The 19,512-nt window shown below is 38.7% G+C and overlaps 1 protein-coding gene across 1 annotated transcript in view; it reads left to right on the forward strand.

Moving 5' to 3' along the window:
* Nucleotides 1-19,512, forward strand: part of LOC145772224 (1-acyl-sn-glycerol-3-phosphate acyltransferase epsilon-like) — a 61,931-nt gene that overhangs the window by 863 nt on the left and 41,556 nt on the right. The gene's annotated exons all lie outside the window — the stretch shown is intronic.

Raw genomic sequence — 19,512 nt, forward strand, 5'->3', positions numbered from 1 at the left:
AAGCTTTTCATGATAAAAAAAACAATTAATAAAAACATTTTAAGCAAATATAGGACCCAAACATGTTTATCTGCAATCAAGTTTAGCCTTCAGTTGTAAAGGATTGTGCATATTAACTAGGCTATTTATCTTCGTAGGTCACAATTTAAACTGATTTGCAGCAAAGACAACTTCCATAATATGGTACATCTTACCACCACAACTACTGCAAAGTTTATTTTCCATTAAGCACATTTTGCCTTGTGTAGATATCACCCTCACAAGTAATCACCAATGTGTAGACACCAATGTGTAGACACCAAAGATCAACAACCGTGCCAAAAGGGAAGAACTATGTCACCTTATCTATTAATCAACTGATTTAACAAAATTTCACAGCAATAACGCCTAACAACACAGAAACTCATCAAAACACATCAAATCAGAGGAGTTCTGAAGCTGCTGTCTCTCTTTTCTTCTTTGTCTTCTTTGCTCTAGTTGCTTCCTCCGCCTCGACTGACGCTTTGCTAGACCCGCACTGACTTCGTAGCGCCATCTGTTGCGGTTTGCTGCGATCAGTTCCCAGCTGGCAGGGTCTATGTCAGTTAGCTTCAGGTCTCGTTTGCAAACGTCTCTGTAGCAGAGCAGGTCGTCCTACTGGGCGTTTCCCTGTGGCAAGTTCACTGTACAGAATGTCCTTTGGAATGCGCCCATCCTTCATTCTGGATACATGCCCCAACCGGCGTAGACGTCGCTGGCAGAGGAGAAGACGTGCATGCTCAGGGAGCTAGAACGTTCCAGAACAGTGGTGTTAGGTATTCTGTCCTTCCAGGAAATACCAAGAATGCGCCTCAAGCAACGAAGGTGAAAGCTTTCAAGACAGTTTTCTTGTCTGGCATAGGGTCTGCTACTATTCGGCGAGTCCGATTCGGAGAGTTCCCCGTTCGGAGACAGTCTTTTTCGGAGAGTTCCCTATTCGGAGATTTTTTGAAATTTTTTTTGAAAATTATTGGGTACCGTAGCCTAATTATCATTGCCGTTTTAACGTTGCTAAACGTTGAAATCGTGCACAAAAAAATAGAAATAAAATGTTTGAACAATTAAATGAAAATTCGTCATGTCAGTTCAGTTGAATTGTTTTTATTATGGTAGCGAGACATGGATATTGAGAGAGAGTGAACTGGCAATCCTGAGAAGAACGGAAAAGTCAATGGTGAGAGCAATGTGTGGGGTGAAAACGAGAAGGGAAAAAGGACTGAAGAATTGTTGGATATGCTAGAGATGAGAGAGACCATAGACCAACTGGCAAGGGCAAATGGAGTAAGATGGTATGGACATGTGATAAGGAGGGAGGAAGGAAGTTTTCTTAGAAAGGCACTAGATCTAAAGGTGGATGGGAAGAGGAAACGCGGTCGTCCAAGAAGAACGTGGAATCAACAAGTGAAGAATGAATTTAAAAAAGTCAAACTGAAGGAGGAAGATGCAAGGGACAGAGTGAAATGGAGAAAAGGGATTAAAACAATTGCTGCGCGGAAACAATCGGCCACCCCCACTAGTGGGGAACAAACCGACAATGGATTATGATTATGATGATGATAGCAAAGGTAGAAGCGACCAAACGCGAACGTTAAAATGTGCTTGAATTCGTCAATTCAGTTGAATAGTTTTTATTTGTGACCATCATATCAAAAACAATACACGTCAACATAGCAAAGGTTGAGAAAAAGGTAGAAGCGACAAAACGCGAACGTTAAAACGTGCTTGTGACCGAAGTAAGTTCGCAACACCTTCAGAAAAATTTAAGATATGAAGGGAAAATAAAAAAAAGATGTTATAAAAAAAAATCATGTTTATGTCTATAAGTTAGTACTTTTGAATAGTTAAACTGCTTACCTGTAGTTTGGATCAACAAATGTGTGGCCTACAGCTTGGATTGAAAGGAAATTATCGGGTACCGTAGCCTAGTTATCCCGACCAGCAAAAATTTGTTCCAAGAACCCAGTTAGTCTAACAGTTCATTTTTACATTGTAGTAACAGATAACCAAATGTGTGGCCTATCGTTTTAGCGTCGCTAAACGTTGAAATCGTGTAGAAAAGGAAAGTTTTGCTGACTAGGATAGGTTGAAACTGAGAAACATTCACAGAAGCCCTTCGATTTGTTCCAAGAACCCAGTTAGCCTAACAGTTCATTTTTACATTGTAGTAACAGATAACCAAATGTGTGGCCTATCGTTTTAACGTCGCTAAACGTTAAAATACCGTAGCCTAGTTATCCCAACCAGCAGAAATTGCCGTTTCTACATCGTTTTAACGTCGCTAAACATTGAAATCGTGTAGAAAAGAGAACTTTTGCTGACTAAGATACGCATACTAGGATATTCCACAATATCGTTTCTTTTATAGTTGAAATGATCGATTATCGAAGCTTTAGATGAGTGGGGTTTAGACCTAACCACTGAGATCTTAAATCATATTTATGACACCGGAAAGATCCCTAGTGATATGGTACGTTGTATATTCATAACTTTACCAAAGAAAACCGGAGCAACAGAATGCTCACTCCACAGAACAATTAGCCTTGTGAATCACTTAACAAACATCTTACTCCGAATCATGATGATGAGATTGAGACTAACAAAACTACAATCGGAAATTTCAACTGCACAGTTTTTATTTGTTCCAGATAAAGGGACCACAAAAGGAATTTTTACATTAAAAATGATAACAGAGAGATGTATGTCCGATCTCCAGATCTTTTCAACGCTTACAGTGGGATGGTTTTGAGAGACATCGAACATATGAATGGAGTAAACGTTGGGGGACAAAATGTAACAAACTTGAGATACGCTTGATAGCAGAATCTGCAAACGATCTACAGGACTTATTAAATTGTGCTGTCAATAACAGTACACCAATGGGTTTAGAGCAGTGGTTCCCAACCTTTTTGTTGTCACGGACCCCTTTAGACAAATTACTAATTCTGCGGACCCCTACCTAAATTTTGCCTAAAACTCAATTAACATACTATTGACTCTTGTAATAATTATGCTGTTCAACTATATACTGTACTGTGTCATATTGCATTGCCGCTGTGACTCCTGCGGCAAATATCAGGTTAAACAGTTGCTCAAATAAGAAAGTGAATGAATTGTTCAAGAAATGTCAGCAGTATTTGAATATTAAGGTGACCCAATGTTAGGCCTACCATAGTTTCATCGCATAAAAAGAGGACACGTTTCGCCATCAAGTAGCTTGAAGAACTTTACGCTTGAAGAATCGTTCACATCATTTTAGATCATTACAGTATAGGCCTACACAGCAAAAGTTCCCAAAAAAAAAACAAGAAAACATATTGACTGAACATTTAACTTATTTTTTCTCATTTTTAGTGCTTCCTTAAGACAACAAATGATTTTATATTATTAAGAGTCAGCAAAAAGTGAAAAAATACCTAATGTTTAGACAGTTTCAGTCAGACAGCAATGATCGCAAAAATATGCAACATGTCAGCCTTGTCAGGCACGATCTCCAGGTAGCCAAGCCTTAACTTTTTTCAACAAGGAATGGTCAGCCTTAACGAAATTGTTAAATTACTTGCAAGAAATATGATTAAAACAGTAGGGTCTGCTACTATTCGGTCATAGGCGCCGGGTTTTGAAAATTGCCGGGGGGGCAAACTTTCTAGCCGACTGATTGCTTACATTCAAAATGCTGATGTTTGTTTGTCAGCATTGATGTTTGTTTGCGTCTATCTGCCATTGTATATCGCCAAGCTTTATAATGTAGGCTCAGGCCTCGAAATTCACGGCGGACATGTCCGCCGTCACAGCATGTGATGTCCGCGGGAAGTAACATCTAGATCGGTCATATTTGTCCGCCGAGAAATAGCACAAGAACTAGCGATACAAATCGTCATTGCATAGCACGAACATTCGAACAGTTGTTGCGATAATATATTTTCCAGCGCATTCTAGCGCGCATCTAGAAAATGTGAATCCTGTATCCCTTAGCTTCCATTCAAGGAGGAAAACTTTCGATTCTTACGTTGCTTCAACGATTGATGACATTGAATCAGCGTAACAAAGGTGAATTCTTCGCTAAGAATCGATAGGAGTTCAGGTACTTCTACACTAATCACGCGCAATTTAGTTCACGTTTTACGTCACAATGTCTGGCTTTGATCTCCGAGTAATAATGATACGGCAAGGTTGGTTACTAAATTAGATTATACGAGTAGGCTATAACCGCAAGATGCAAAAAAACTTGTTAAGTTTTGGTATTACAGTAAGAAAGAAAAGACCCAAAGAAAATTCACTTTCGCTCACATGACACGCAAAAATAAACTTGAAGAAAAAAGCCTGTAAAACTTTGCACAGCAGAAAATAGCGTTGGTGTAGAAATTTTCCGACTCCTGCCCAGAGCATTGTGACGCAATAAGCAACACGACCTCGTTCGGTGGAACGATCGACGGCTAAAACTGGTGTGTCCGCCGTGAGACTTAATTTGTCCGCTGAGATAGCTGCTCAGACCGGACACGTTTGTCCGCCGTCAACAAAAACGAATTTCGAGGCCTGTAGGCTACTTCGAATTATATGCTGATCACTTTGAACTTTGGCTCTTAATACGAGTAGATACTAAACTGAGCAAACGGCACCTCGTTATTGACACTCCCAAGAAAAAAAAAGCGGAAGAAATCAAGAAAAACGTTTTTCAATCATTGTTTGCTTCAACGTCACCATGCTGGCGTTTATCAGCTACCGTACTTCTGTTTCTTTTGTTATCTTAGGAGCAGCGCTCTTGTTAACAAGTAGATCTTTTAAATGAGATCGATCCGCAATGAAGGTCAAACTAACGCAAATCTGAACTTAGAAACATTTGATTTAGGATTTTTTTAATAATTTGCGGGGGGGCAGCCACCCCGAGCTAAATTCACGGGGGGGCGCCGCCCCTCCGCCCCCCCGGAGTCGGCGCCTATGTATTCGGTGATTCCAATTCGGTGAGTTCCTAACCTCTAGCCCCTAACCCTAATACGGCAATGATAATTAGGCTACGGTACCCGATAATTTAAAAAAAAATTGAAAAAATCCCTCGTTAAGGGATCGGACTCACCGAATCGGACTCATCGAATCGGACTCACCGAAACGGCCATTCCGAAAACAGTAGGCTGCACATATCACCGTTAAGATGCTAAAAACAAAGTGAACTAAAAAGCTGCGAAGCAGGACATTAAGGCGCGAACAAAACGGCGCAGAAAAAATGGCGCAGAGGCAAAACGGCGCAGAGACAAAATGGCGCAGTGGCAAAACGGCGCAGACAAAACGGCGCAGACAAAACGGCGCAGACAAAACGGCACCAAAGTCATTGGCAATAATATCTAATTTGTGATAATTAAATGAGTATTTATCCAGCTGGCAAAAGTGCGACCACAGTGCTTAGACGTGAAAATTGTTTGTTTTGAAAGGTGCGAAGATCGGAAACAACTGTTTGCTTGAGATGTAGGCAGATTTGGCTACAAGCCGCAAAAAATATATTCTTACACAGCTAACAATTCCATTGTTTTTGCATTGATGTTGTTGTACAGAATTAGCGCACGTGACAGTTCAGAGAGATGGGTGTCAAACCAGACAGGTGTCAAACCAGACGGGTTTTATTTTTTCTGTTTGATCCAGTTTGGCTAATGGTATAAATTACAGACCGGCATATGTCATTTATTGAGAGCTAGACACAAGGGGTTGAGATTCAAGATGTCATTGCAAATCTCGCAATCGCAAAAAAACCGTGACAAATTAATTGGCAGTGGATTTATGTATGTGTTCAATCGGTTCAGCTCAGACAAATCTAAAAAAATTTGGCATTGTTACCTCAAAAATGATGAATGCAAGGCAAGGATTCATACAAACGTTCAAAACAATCAGGTTAGTGACAGCACAAGATGCTGATCATAAAAATTTAGTTTATACAATGCAAAATAATAATGTTTCTGGTGGCCTAGTGACTAGTATCGATTGTGGCCTTATATGATTGGAAGATCTTAACCATTCTTGTTTTGGAGCATAGAATTTGGACTTTGGAATTTAGAGTGTTATTGAACTCATTTCATTATCACAAATTAGATATTATTGCACGGTAGTTTCTCTTTACAATAATGTTATTTCGTGCTTCCCAAATGAACTTGAAGTGAGCAACGCGTTTGAATCAAAGCTAATATTGATCAACTATAGCGCTTGAGTTAAGTATTTTCAAAAGAAAAAAAAATTGTTACATTGACTTTGGCACCGTTTTGTCTGCGCCGTTTTGCCTCTGCGCCGTTTTGCCTCTGCGCCATTTTGTCTCTGCGCCATTTTTTCTGCGCCGTTTTGTCTCGCGCCGTTTTGTTCGTGCCTTAATGTTGTGGACCGAAAAAGCTGTTCCTTTCCTTGCAAAGCTGTAAAGGCCTATCCATTCCACGATTTCTTTTGCTGGAGGTTAGGTGTTATACACATTGCACTAATAGACATTCGTTTCGATTTGTTTCAAGTAACAAACGAACCAAACTCAGTTGGTAATCAACAATGTCTACAAGCGTTGTATCAACTTAAAACGTATGTAGGTAAAAGAATATTTTTTGTGAAAGTGTGAGGTAAGCATGGCCTTTAAAATGTCGTTTAATATCTTATATACAGTGAACCAGGCAATGAACGTTCAACAACAGTTCCATGAACATTCAACAACAATTTATAAATCAGCATGTTGCATTGGTCGGAATGGCCCGTTTCGGTGAGTCCGATTCGGTGAGTCCGATTCGGTGAGTCCAGTTCGGTGAGTCCGATTCCCTATTCGGTGATTTTTTTAATTTTTTTTTTTAATTATTGGGTACCATAGCCTAATTATCATTGCCGTTTAAGGGTTAGGGGTTTGAGGTTAGGGGTCAGGAGTTAGGAACTCACCGAATTGGACTCACTGAATAGTAGCAGACCCTACATTGGTAGCCTATACAAAATGTTTAGAAAACAAATAGCCTACAAGCTGTCGCTGAAACGTCATCAAGCAATATAATCACGTCGAAAATATAAGCATGAAAACCCAAACTGTCAAAAAAGAGGACATTTGAGCATTTTTTATTGTCCTCGGAGGACAGTTCATTTTTCTTGAAAAAAGAGGACAAATCCTCTTAAAAGAGAACATATGGTGGCCCTACCCAATGTGCCATGCCGAAACTTTTTCAACGTACAAGCAAATTTGATGAGAGAGCTGTTGTTGCCTTTCCTGAAGTAAACGACTGAACTTTGGTTGCACCGCATGCTTTCTATTATGTAATAGACGAGCCAATCCTGATTTGACTGTAATCGACATGCGTTGTGGTAGATGTAGGCCTAGTTTTAGGTCAATGTAGGCCTACGCACTGTAGGCAGCAGCATAGATTTATTTTAATGCATACCGGTACAGTTTATTCTCGCGGCTTGAGCTTAATTGAAAGTAAAAAGATTGCTTTTCGTTTTTTTTCCAAAATTTATCAAGGTAATCACGAACCCCCAAATGCTTTCTCACGGACCCCAGGTTGGGAACCACTGGTGTAGAGTTAAACTCAAAAACAGAATGTATGACCATATCAAAAAAAGAAAACTTATCCTAACTGCAACCTTACACTCAATGGTGTTGCAGTGAAACAAGTTGATAAATGGAAATATCTTGGGTACACTAACTTGCGATGGCAAAAGTGCGTCGCTTAGATTTTGAATCGCCGCATTGATGAGCTGCGCCGGTTGCTCCATTGTATCAACAGCCCGCCTTTTAATGCCGGTTTGTGCTTTCGCGACTTCCACCGACTTCGCACAAACATCATGATTGTGCTGATTCTTGCCAGTGTTCACTACCTGTGTAATAAGTAGGGCCAGTAAAAGTCATTAAAGTCATATTTTTATTGGTAATGCAGAAAGTTGTCAAACCGATAACAGTGAAACAACGACGTTTCTACGGGGTCTATTTAAGAAGTTGTAAAGTCATAAAAAGTTATATTTTCTGCTTTAGATTATAAAATATGACTTCATTTTTACTTTAAAATACAAAGATTGAGCCCGAGTAACTTTGTAAATGCAGTTCAAACAGCTCCTGTAGACATTGAAATTTGATAATTTGTCAATAAGGGAGGCAATGAGAGTTCTCACGCTGAGTCTCACGAAGCATTGGAAGCAACATTTTTATTACTTTCTGTAGCCTAGTAATAGCGCTTGCTGTTTGATGTTAATTTGCATTGTGACACATCATTTTGCAACACACAATCCAGTCTCTGAACATTATAAACACTTGCAGTAGGCCACTACGTCGCTAATATAGTAATAAGCTGAACCATCGTACCTCCAAAAATGCAGTTTTGAGAAAATTGAATTTTAAAGTTCACGCTGTGTTTGCTGTACACTGTTTGATCTTTCTAAAAGCTCTCTAACGGAAAAACATAAAAACTAAACATTGTTTTTCATGAAGTTTTGTTGTTGAAAAAAAGATAATTTTTTTTTGCAAAAATTGAACGTTAGAAAAATAAATATGGACATACGATAGTTTAACAATAAAAATTTGTCGAAATGTAGTTACAATAATACAGCAAAACTGTTGTGCAAAATAGAAAGAAATATAACTAATATTAAATAGATCCTCTATTGACTTTACGTTAATCAGGGTTTAAAGTGTCGAAATTCTCTTGTTTTTATTTTTTTCAAATATAACTAAGCCTTAAATATCAACATGCAAAAAACGACTGAAAGAAAAATTAGCTAAAAGAAAAGGCAGTGTTAACGTGAAACGTGTAAAATTACTTTCAGAGCAGAGTATCGTAAGTCCCATTTTATTATTTTTTTTTTGCAAAACAATCGTAACTCCAATTTACAGTAGTTCATCGTTCTGTATCATCAAAACTAAAGCAGATGGACTTACGATGCTTTAACAAAATAAACTGTAGTCTATAAAGATACCAAATCAATCAAAAACGCAATTTTGAAAAATTTGGACTTAGGATAATTCAGCTTATTAACGGCGACTAGGTCAACCAGTGCTGAGACCTCAAGAGTCAAGGGTATTTTTCGAGTACAGAGCTTTGATTTTTACTAAGTAGCTGGTTTGGTAGGTAGGCCTACATGCATTAGACATTTGAATTTTTGTAGTGATTTTCAAGCGAAACAGAAGTGTTTTGTTAGTTGTTCGAGTGTGTTATTGTTCAAAATATATACATGTAAAAACTTGCATACGAGTTATTAATTACAGAGATTAGCATAAATTTGATGTTTTAAAACAAAGTCATATATTATTATCATAATATAAACTATCTGCGCGTGTTGCACTTTTGAGGCGGCTGGCGGGTTCCGGCTGGGGAGCTGATGCGAAAACCCTTCGCACAGCTACCTTGGCCCTCGTCCATTCTACCGCTGATTACTGCGCACCAGTGTGGTGCCGCAGCTCTCACACCCGCCACATTGACACCGCCATCAATGACGCACTGTGACTGGATGCCTGCGTCCCACTCTAACGGACTGCCTTCCCATCCTTGCAGGCATCCAACCTGCTGAGCTTCGCTGTAAAGGAGCCATGATTTCCCTTGCTCGTCGCGCACTGGACCCCGACCACCTCCTCCACAGTACACTCCAGCGCCTACCTGGAGGACAGCAGCGACTGAAATCAAGATGCCCATTTGTGCCCGCCGCACGACAGCTTCTGAACAACGTTGAAGATCTTGGAATAAGTGCGGCATACTGGACGAACTACACATGGAACATGGAGTGGCAAAGCAACACCTCCCGACTCCGTGATATCCTACCCGACGTCGATCTCCACCCTCCGGGAATGTCCCTCGCAAGACTTGCGTGGGTCCGGCTTAACCCCCTACGAACCGGCGTCGGTCGCTTTCGTTCAGACATGTGCAGATGGGGCCTGGCTCCCTCACCGGGATGCGAGTGTGGCGCCACAGACCAGACAGTAGACCATGTCATCCATGACTGCCCAATCCATCAACCACCACATGGAACGCTTGGACTGAAGGCCCTGGATGACGAGACTGTCGAGTGGCTGATGACATCATGCCCAAACATATAGTCCGGAAGAACAGCTCATACGACGAAGATAATATATTTCAAAAAATAAAGTCATATTTTTCAATTTTTTAGGTAAAAAAATGGCCCTAGTAATAAGTAATAGCACAACGTCACTATCAAAGCAGTTGTAATTACTAGGATAGGCCAGTCCGTGGTGCATTCCCAGCTCCAGCGTCAATGCAGGTAAACAATGGTTGCGATTATTACAATTCAAGTACTTGACATTTCTTGGCACATTTTTTCAAATGATCAAAATATAGTCATCATAACACACATTATTACCTGATTCGTTGCCGCACAAGTGTGGATGCGAGCCTTGCATTTCTCATCACGTCGAGAACAACGCCAGTATTTCTTAAGCCTGTCTGCACTATATGTATCTAGTTGAAACATATAGCCATCATGTAGAAAAACCTCACCTTTGCGTTGCATACTAATCGATTCCTCTGCCATGATCAAGTAACATCAACTGAGGGTCTAACGAAGGAACTAACTAAAGGAATTCCAGGTCATGTAACGCCGAAACCCAGGTTTACTCTAAACTACCACTTAGGTTTTAACTTCATCTTTTATGGCAAACGCTATTTGGCAACTGTCTTTTTTTAGTTGACACGTTTTCGCTGAGTCTTTATCTCATTAACCCCTATTGTTAATCATGAAAACTGTTGTTTTTGATGTAATACACATATTTTGAACAAGCCCAGACAACAAAATTCGTCATTTTTACATTGATTCGAACGTCTGCAGACGTTGAATCAATGTAAAAATGACGGATTTTGCCGTCTGGGAAGGCACTCAAAGGTAAACACTGAATAAAATTCAAGAATGCAAAAGAAACGATATTGTGGAATAAAATACAAAATTGTCTAAATAAACAGAAGAATAGGACATACATCTCTCTGTTATCATTTTTAATGTAAAAATTCCTTTTTGTGGTTCCTTTGTCTGGAACAAATAAAAACTGTGCTGTTGAAATTTCCGATTGTAGTTTTGGTCTCAATCTCATCATCATGATTCGGAGTAAGATGTTTGTTAGGTGATTCACAAGGCTAATTGTTCTGTGGAGTGAGCATTCTGTTGCTCCGGTTTTCTGGGTCAAAACTGGTTTTGACCCAGAAAACCGCTTAGTGGTCAAAACTGGTTTTGACCACTAAGCGGTTTAAACCTGGTTTTAACCAGTAAAAACTAGGTTTAAACCGATCAAAACTGGTCAAAACCCAGAAAAATATTTTTATGTAGGCTATTGAATGGTCGGATACCTGGGCTATGGGCTATTTAGGAAATATAAAAGCAGTTGTGAGTTGTGACCATTTTGATATGCAGGCCTCGAAATAGCTGAACTTTCATTTATGGCCGCCAATATCGACCTGTCAGGCAAAATTTGATGGCAAATGTTTTCATAAAAAAAAATTTGTTGGAATAAATCCTTGTATATACTTCAGTTGACTCTGCAAATTGTTCATCGTTCTACCAAGCATTTTTTGGTTCATCAGAAACTTATTTTTAGAATTTGAATTTTCTCAATAATTAAAATACCATAACTAACTGATTGAAATATCAAAAATAAACAGAGAAATTGAATATTTTTTAGTCCAAACCCAGCATTTAGGTTATTGTTGATCAAAACAAAATATAGTTGAACATCATTACTAAGCATGGAGGGTAATATTTTTAATTCAATTGAAAAGCAACTTGATTCATACACTAAAGGGGTTTTGACCAGTAATATGTGGTCAAAACTGCCCGGTTTAAACCGCCCCGGTTTAAACCGATCAACCCTGAAATAAATTTAATTTGCTTTTTAGTCTTAAGATCTCAATGGTTAGGTCTAAACCCCACTCATCTAAAGCTTCAATAATTTCAACTAAAAAAGAAACGATATTGTGGAATATCCTGGTATGCGTATCCTAGTCAACTAAAGTTCTCAAAAAAAAAAATCATGTTTATGTCTATAAGTTAGTACTTTTGAATTGTTAAAATGATTACCGGTAGCACTCACGAATCACGTGTTTTGTTGTTTGAAGAGAAGTGCAAACGAGAACCACGCACTTTAAACGATCAAACGACATAATACGATGATATTTTCGCACTGGACAGTCGGACCAGTGTGAAACGATTTGTACTGGTCCGCGGGAAACTCGCACTAGACATTGGCCAGAGGACCAGTGCTAAGATCGAACCCTGTACAGTACACTTTGAGTTTTGTGTTAAGTGTCAAAAGATTATTGTCCCTCACTCTCGCCCCGAGTTGAGTTATCACTCTTGCAGCCGTGGCTATCCGTCTGTCGATTTCCTTATCTAAGGACAGGTTGCTGGTGATCGTTGAACCAAGGTAGGTGAAGTGGTCTGTCACTTTGAGCACTTCTGGTCCTATGGTGATGACAGGTGGCTTGGGGACATCTTGGCCCATGACTACTGTTTTCTTGATACTGATGGTCAGTGCGAATTCCCTACAGGCGTGTGCAAACTGGTTGAGTAACTGCTGCAGTTTGTGCTCGACGTGTGCTGACAGTGCTGCGTCGTCGGCAAACAACAGTTCTCTGATCAGCATTCAGCACTGTACGAACCTTTGTCTTGGCTCTCAGTCGGCCAGGTTGAACAGTTTCCCATCACTGCGGGTGTGTAGGTGGACTCCTTGTGTGGAGTGACCGAATGCAAAGTTCAGCAACAGAGAGAAGAAAATCCCATACAAAGTCGGCGCAAGGACACATCCTTGTTTCACACCAGACCGAATTGCGAAGGGTTCAGAGGTCTCCCCGTCGTAGCTGACCACACCCTGCATGTCCTTGTGGAATGAGATGATGATGCTAAGCAGCTGTGGGGGACAGCCAATCTTCTGCAATAGCTGAAACAGGCCTCTCCTGCTGACAAGGTCAAAAGCCTTCGTCAGGTCAATAAAGGCGATGTATAACGGCCTCTGCTGCTCACGGCACTTCTCTTGAAGCTGTCGTTCGGAGAAAATCATGTCTGTTGTGGACCTCTGGGCACGGAACCCGCACTGAGATTCAGGGTAGACCCTGTCGGCCAATACCTGAAGGCGCCTAAGAACCACTTTGGTGAAGACTTTTCCCACGATGCTAAGCAGAGAGATCCCTCTGTAGCTGTTGCAGTCAGTGCGATCCCCCTTGTTCTTGTACAGAGTAATGATCTTGGAGTTGCGCATGGACTGCGGTACTTGGCCCTCTTTCCAACAAAGATGCAGTATCTCCTGCAGTGGTTTTAGCAGGACAGGTTTCCCACACTTTATGACCTCAGCTGGAATGTTATTCTCTCCCGGTGCTTTCCCACTTTGCATAGAGTCAATGTCTTTACTCAGTTCTTCTAAAGTAGGTTCTGCATCAAGCTCTGCAATAACAGGTAAATCTTCAATGTTGTCTAGCACGTCTTGAGAGACTGAGTTTTCTGTTGAATATAGTCCCAGGTAATGTTCCACCCAGCGTGCCATCTGCTTGTCCTTGTCTGTAAGGATCTCGCCAGTCGATGCTTTAAGGGGGGCGCACTTTTTGATTGGTTTTCCTGTTGTTGATTCTAGGCTCATTGGGAATTTCTAGATCTAGAAAATTTTGAAGATGCATCCACACATGAATAATAATTAAATAGTGCACGGGTATTAGGCTGGGCCAAAAAAACTAAGTTGTTTAGAATTTAATGTAAGTTTCGTAAAAGTTGTGAGTGACTGTCAGAAACACAAAAATATAAATTTGATAAAAAAAAATTACGTCTTATGGTAAGACAGTCTGTTACCGTGGAAACCATTACCGACAACTACATAAAATGCCTAAAATAATGATTTATCACGCTTTGAATGACCCTCAGAGATGCTGCTGGTACCAAATGATGCAGAATTGAAAGCCAAAGATGATATAACAACTAGACAGTGGGTGTGATGCAATTTAATAAAAAATATTTCCAAAAAAGCCATTTTTGTTTCAAATTTTGTGTATAAAATTCAAACTCTCTGTAATAATAGGCATATTTGTTTTCTAATTGCTGGGCCTCACTTCTAAAGGCATGAATACCAAAACCAAGACCTTGCTGTGCCTCTTTGACAAGTGTCCCCCCATCTTTAGCGGAATGGCCCGTTTCGGCGAGTCCGATTCAGAGAGTCCGATTCAGAGAGTCCGATTCGGAGAGTTCCCTATTCGGAGACAGCCTTTTTCGGAAAGTTCCCTATTCGGAGATTTTTTGAATTTTTTTTTGAAAATTATCGGGTGCCGTAGCCTAATTATCATTGTCGTTTTTACATCGTTTTAACGTCGCTAAACGTTGGAATCGTGCAGAACAAAATAGAAAATTATCGGGTATCGTAGCCTATTTATCATTGCCGTTTTTACATCGCTTCAACGATGAAATCGTGCAGAGAAAATAGAAATAAAATGTTTGAACAATTAAATGAAAATTCGTCATGTCAGTTCAGTTGAGTTTGAGTTGTTTTTATTTGTGACCATCATATCAAAAGCAATACACGTCAACATAGCAAAGGTCGAGAAAAAGGTAGAAGCGACAAAACGCGAACGTTAAAACGTGCTTGTGACCGAATAAGTGATTGAGTTGAAAGAAATTTGGCACGGCCGCAACACCTTCAGAAAAATTTAAGATATGAAGGGAAAATAAAAAAAAGAAGATGTCAACGTCGCTAAACGTTGAAATACCGTAGCCTAGCTATCCCGACCAGCAGAAATTGCCGTTTCTACATTGTTTTAACGTCGCTAAACGTTGAAATCGTGTAGAAAAGAGAACTTTAGTTGACTAGGATACGCATACTAGAATATTCCACAATATCGTTTCTTTTTTAGTTGAAATTATCGAAGCTTTAGATGAGTGGGGTTTAGACCTAACCATTGAGATCTTAAAACTCAAAAGTGAATTAAATTTATTTTTGAACTATTATTGTTTGCTCAGATAAAGTTGACATGTATCCTGCATCGCCTTCTGCATGCAAACTTAGAATATATTAGAATCCTCAACTATTACAAAATTTTAAATCCAACGACGCCTTCTGTTTATTTACAGTAGAGAATTTTGTATTTTAATCCACAAGATTGTTTCTTTTATAGTTGAAATTCTCGAAGCTTTAGATGAGTGGGGTTTAGACCTAACCACTGACATCTTAAATCATATTTATGACACTGGAAAGACCCTAGTGATATGGTACGTTCCATATTCATAACTTTACCAAAGAAAAACGGAGCAACAGAATGCTCACTCCACAGAACAATGAGCCTTGTGAATCACCTAACAAACATCTTACTCCGAATCATGATGATGAGATTGAGACCAAAACTACAATCGGAAATTTCAACAGCACAGTTTTTATTTGTTCCAGACAAAGGAACCACAAAAGGAGTTTTTACATTAAAAATGATAACAGAGAGATGTACCGTATGTCCTATTCTTCTGTTTGTTTAGAAAATTTTGTATTTTATTCCACAATATCGTTTCTTTTGCATTCTTGCATTTTATCCAGTGTTTACCTTTGAGTGCCTTCCCAGATGGCAAAATCCGTCATTTTTACATTGATTCAACGTCTGCAGACGTTCGAATCAATGTAAAAATGATGAATTTTGTTGTCTGGGCTCGTTCAAAATGCTATTGTTAATCATGAAAACTGCTGGTTGGGATAGCTAGGCTACGGTATTTCAACGTTTAGCGACGTTGACATCTTCTTTTTTTTATTTTCCCTTCATATCTTAAATTTTTCTGAAGGTGTTGCGGCCGTGCCAAATTTCTTTCAACTCAATCACTTATTCGGTCACAAGCACGTATCATGAAAGTTTTACATCAAAACAACAGTTTTCATGATTAACAATAGGGGTTAATGAGATAAAGTCTCAGCGAAAACATGTCAATTAAAAAAGACAGTTGCCAAATAGCATTTGCCATGAAAGATGAAGTTAAAACCTAAGTGGCAGTTTAGAGTAAACCTATATTTTTAAATAATTAATTTTTAAAATTAATAATAATTTTCAAAAAAAATTTCAAAAAATCTCCGAATAGGGAACTCTCCGAAAAAGGCTGTCTCCGAATAGGGAACTCTCCAAATCAGACTTGCCGAATAGTAGCAGACCCCATCTTTAGTGTACCAGGAAATAGAGCTTGACCGATATCACCTTTTCAGGCCGATATCGATATGATATACATCTACGAAAAATTTGTTACTAAAGTTATAAAGCAACAAACCAGTCCGAGAAAGTTTATGCATTGGTTGCTTTAATAGAAAAACCATTCTTAACATTAATCACAAAAAACGCCAAACAAAACAGAAACAACCAAATACAATACTGTTATGTGTTCAAATCAATAACACCATATAACAAAATTTCGGAAAATTTTTAGTTGCGGAAAATTTTTTATATATTGTGTTCTGTTACTTCAAACTAATCACCAAAGTAGCAAAAAAAATCTGAAGTGTCCTTACTTTTGATAAAATGTCACTTTTTTGAATTTTAGTTTTACTCAAAGATTGTCTGTATTAATCAGCATAGTTTTCTATTAAACGTGTAAACATGCAAACACAAAGAAACAATATGAAAATATAAGCCATATATGCATCATGCAAAAATGAAAACACTTCAAAAGTGGTCACATTTGTGTGACTTGCGTCTATACACTGAGAAATCTTCTCTCGTATTGCCGACCATACACCCCCCCCTTTCATGTTGCAAATTCACTGCCCTAGATATTTTCTTTCCATATAAGATGAAACCTTTCACCATCTTTTCCGCTTCCACCAATCACCCATACAAGGATTAATACAATCAAGATGGGAGTGCAGGAAATGCATTTTTATGGACATGAAACACACTATTTTTCATATTCTTTCATCACATTGTTTCCAAAAGTTAATAATTATTGCTTCGTTGAGCCTATTACCAAAATTCTGAATTTATGTCTGCATTAGGTATGTTGAATTCGTCATGAGAGACTTTTTTTATATCTTGAGGCACTACCGTGTCTTATGCAGTTTTCTTGTTCAAGGGTTTGAGAATTGGCAACTCAGCTGCTGACTGCTATGCGAAACAGGTGCAATTGAACGTAATATGGAAGAATATGCAATGTTATGTCGGTTTTTTGTTTTTCTAAACCGTGAACTGTCAACCATATAGCAACAACTGTCTTCTGTATGATTTCGGGGTTCTTTCCAAACTCTTGAAATAGCAAATACTGTAGTATCAAATGTCGTTTTCCCTTAGTCAGCCATCTAAATTGGACCGATGTGTTCTGCAGATCACATAGTGCACAGCTTTTAACTTGGTCAATTTAGTCACTAATTTTCATACCAAAAAACATTTCATAAGTATAAAAGCTTTGCTTCTAGCTTTGTTTCATTGCACATTTCGCTTGTTAGTCTGATGTGGTTACTAGGGTGGAGTGAAAAAAATTTTTTTTTCCAAATCAAAAAACATGGGGTCTGCGTACAGGCCAAATGACCCAAAACGGCTTTTAAAATCATTTTTTGGGGGTAGCTGTCAATATTGGCAGCGCCACCGCCATCTGGTGGCCACGAGCAAGCAAAAATTCTCAAATACGCCATAACTTTTGATACACACATGCTAGAAGGTTGGTTTTGGTGTCTATAAATGCCTAACATATATGTTTATATCTGCTCTAAGAGACATGTTTTCTCTAAAACATTTGTAAATTGAGTTATTAGCAAAAAATGATTTTGACGAATTTTACTGGTCATTTGCAAGTGGAATTTACTATGTACTGTAGTGTAAGGCCCTGGTATGCTGTTGTATGTGTAGGAAATGTAATAGGCTATACATGTTGAGTAGTGTTGAGTTTTATATCATGAATTACAACTTTTTCAATTCAACATTCTTTTTGTAATCAGTGTCAAATTATATTTAATCATAAACCCAATAGCCTACTATTCAATTGGCAATTAATGGCATTTTAAATTTCAATCAAATTCAAATTATTTAAATCAATGGCATTTTAGATTCTCACAATATAGTTTACTAATTTACTGTGATAGCAATATTCTTAACATTAGCTTACCAAGTTACCAAAAGCAATTTACTATTAATTATTTAATTTACATCAATTATGTTGTTTATGTTCATGTTATCATTCATAATCAAATTATTCATTACTTTCGTCAGCAGGAAAATTGTTTTTCGTGTCATATCTTTTCATTAGTTTTCTTGATTCAGTTTTTGACCAATCATTACATCACGTCGACCAAAACCCCAAACAGATGCACTTGCTTCAGTAACAACTTGAATATGACTTTTCACGGCTTGGGTATAACAGGGATGATTCATACGAAAGGTTGTTCTCCTAACGTCATCAATGTCGCTATTAGATAAGCTTCTTAGAATGAGTAGTTCTGTCAGCTCCAACACATTCATGTTTACTGGTTTGTAGTAACATTTTGCACTAACGTTTAACTTGGGAATCATGAACTTCCTGACAGTAGCTGTAGAAGCAGGCGTGTCTGATTGTTCATCCTCCTCACTAGCTGATTGCTCCAATGCCCCATCATCAAAGTTGTCTGAATCAAAGATTACGGCTGATGCTGTATTACCATGCAAAGCATGTATTTTATTGACGGCTATTCTTTTGGTATCTTCATCTCCAAGCATACCAATTAATTTATTTTCAGGGTTCGCGAAGAAAGCATTTCGTTGCAGAGTTTTCAGAGCAATCTTCTGTACTTTTGAGTTTGGAAAGGTCATTATTCTTCTAATCATGTTGTAGAAATTCTTGGCATTGTCAGATATCGAATGTTTGTGTTTAATTACAAACCAAGAGCGGAAATAAACCTTTATGCAAAATTCTACAATAATGACAAGCTTTGATACAGAAACATAAAACCTTACGATCCTACACGCCAAAGTTAGCCATCCTGTGTGACACAGCCCACCGACTTCTAGTAATGCAAGATCTGCATCCACATCGCCAAGAAGTGCCGCCCAACATATTCTGTACGAATAATACTGATCAGAACTGAGACCTTTCACAATAGCATTTGGTAATTCTGGAAAATTAACACTAGAGATTGCTATGGGATGGGACTATATTCCAGTCAGAAACATATTTCCCAATATTTCCAGAAAAGGAATCAGGCCCCTTGGTTGTGCCATCAATTTCCATAAAAACATGAGGCAAAGGAAGCTCATTGCAATGGAGAAAACAAATGGCCTACCTATTAATTGTTCCAAGCAGTTAATTGCCCTTCGATGGGCTCCCGACTCCCGTCATGGATGCTGTGCCATCGCTACCTATCACACAAAGATGATCCAAGAGAACAGTTTCTTCCAATTCATCATGAAGCACTTTTGCAATACTGATGCCCTTTCTATCTTCAGGAATTACATGAGACAAGTAGAACTTACCAGGTTCCCCTACTATTACATAATGCTCTTCAAGCACAGAATTGCGATAATATTTGCTGTTAATTTGGGTAACACTTTGAGTTGAATCATTCCTTCCATCTACATATATTTTATCGACTTTTGAATACAA

The sequence above is a fragment of the Aplidium turbinatum genome, chromosome 6, assembly GCF_918807975.1.
Source record: "Aplidium turbinatum chromosome 6, kaAplTurb1.1, whole genome shotgun sequence".
Lineage (NCBI taxonomy): Eukaryota > Metazoa > Chordata > Ascidiacea > Aplousobranchia > Polyclinidae > Aplidium > Aplidium turbinatum.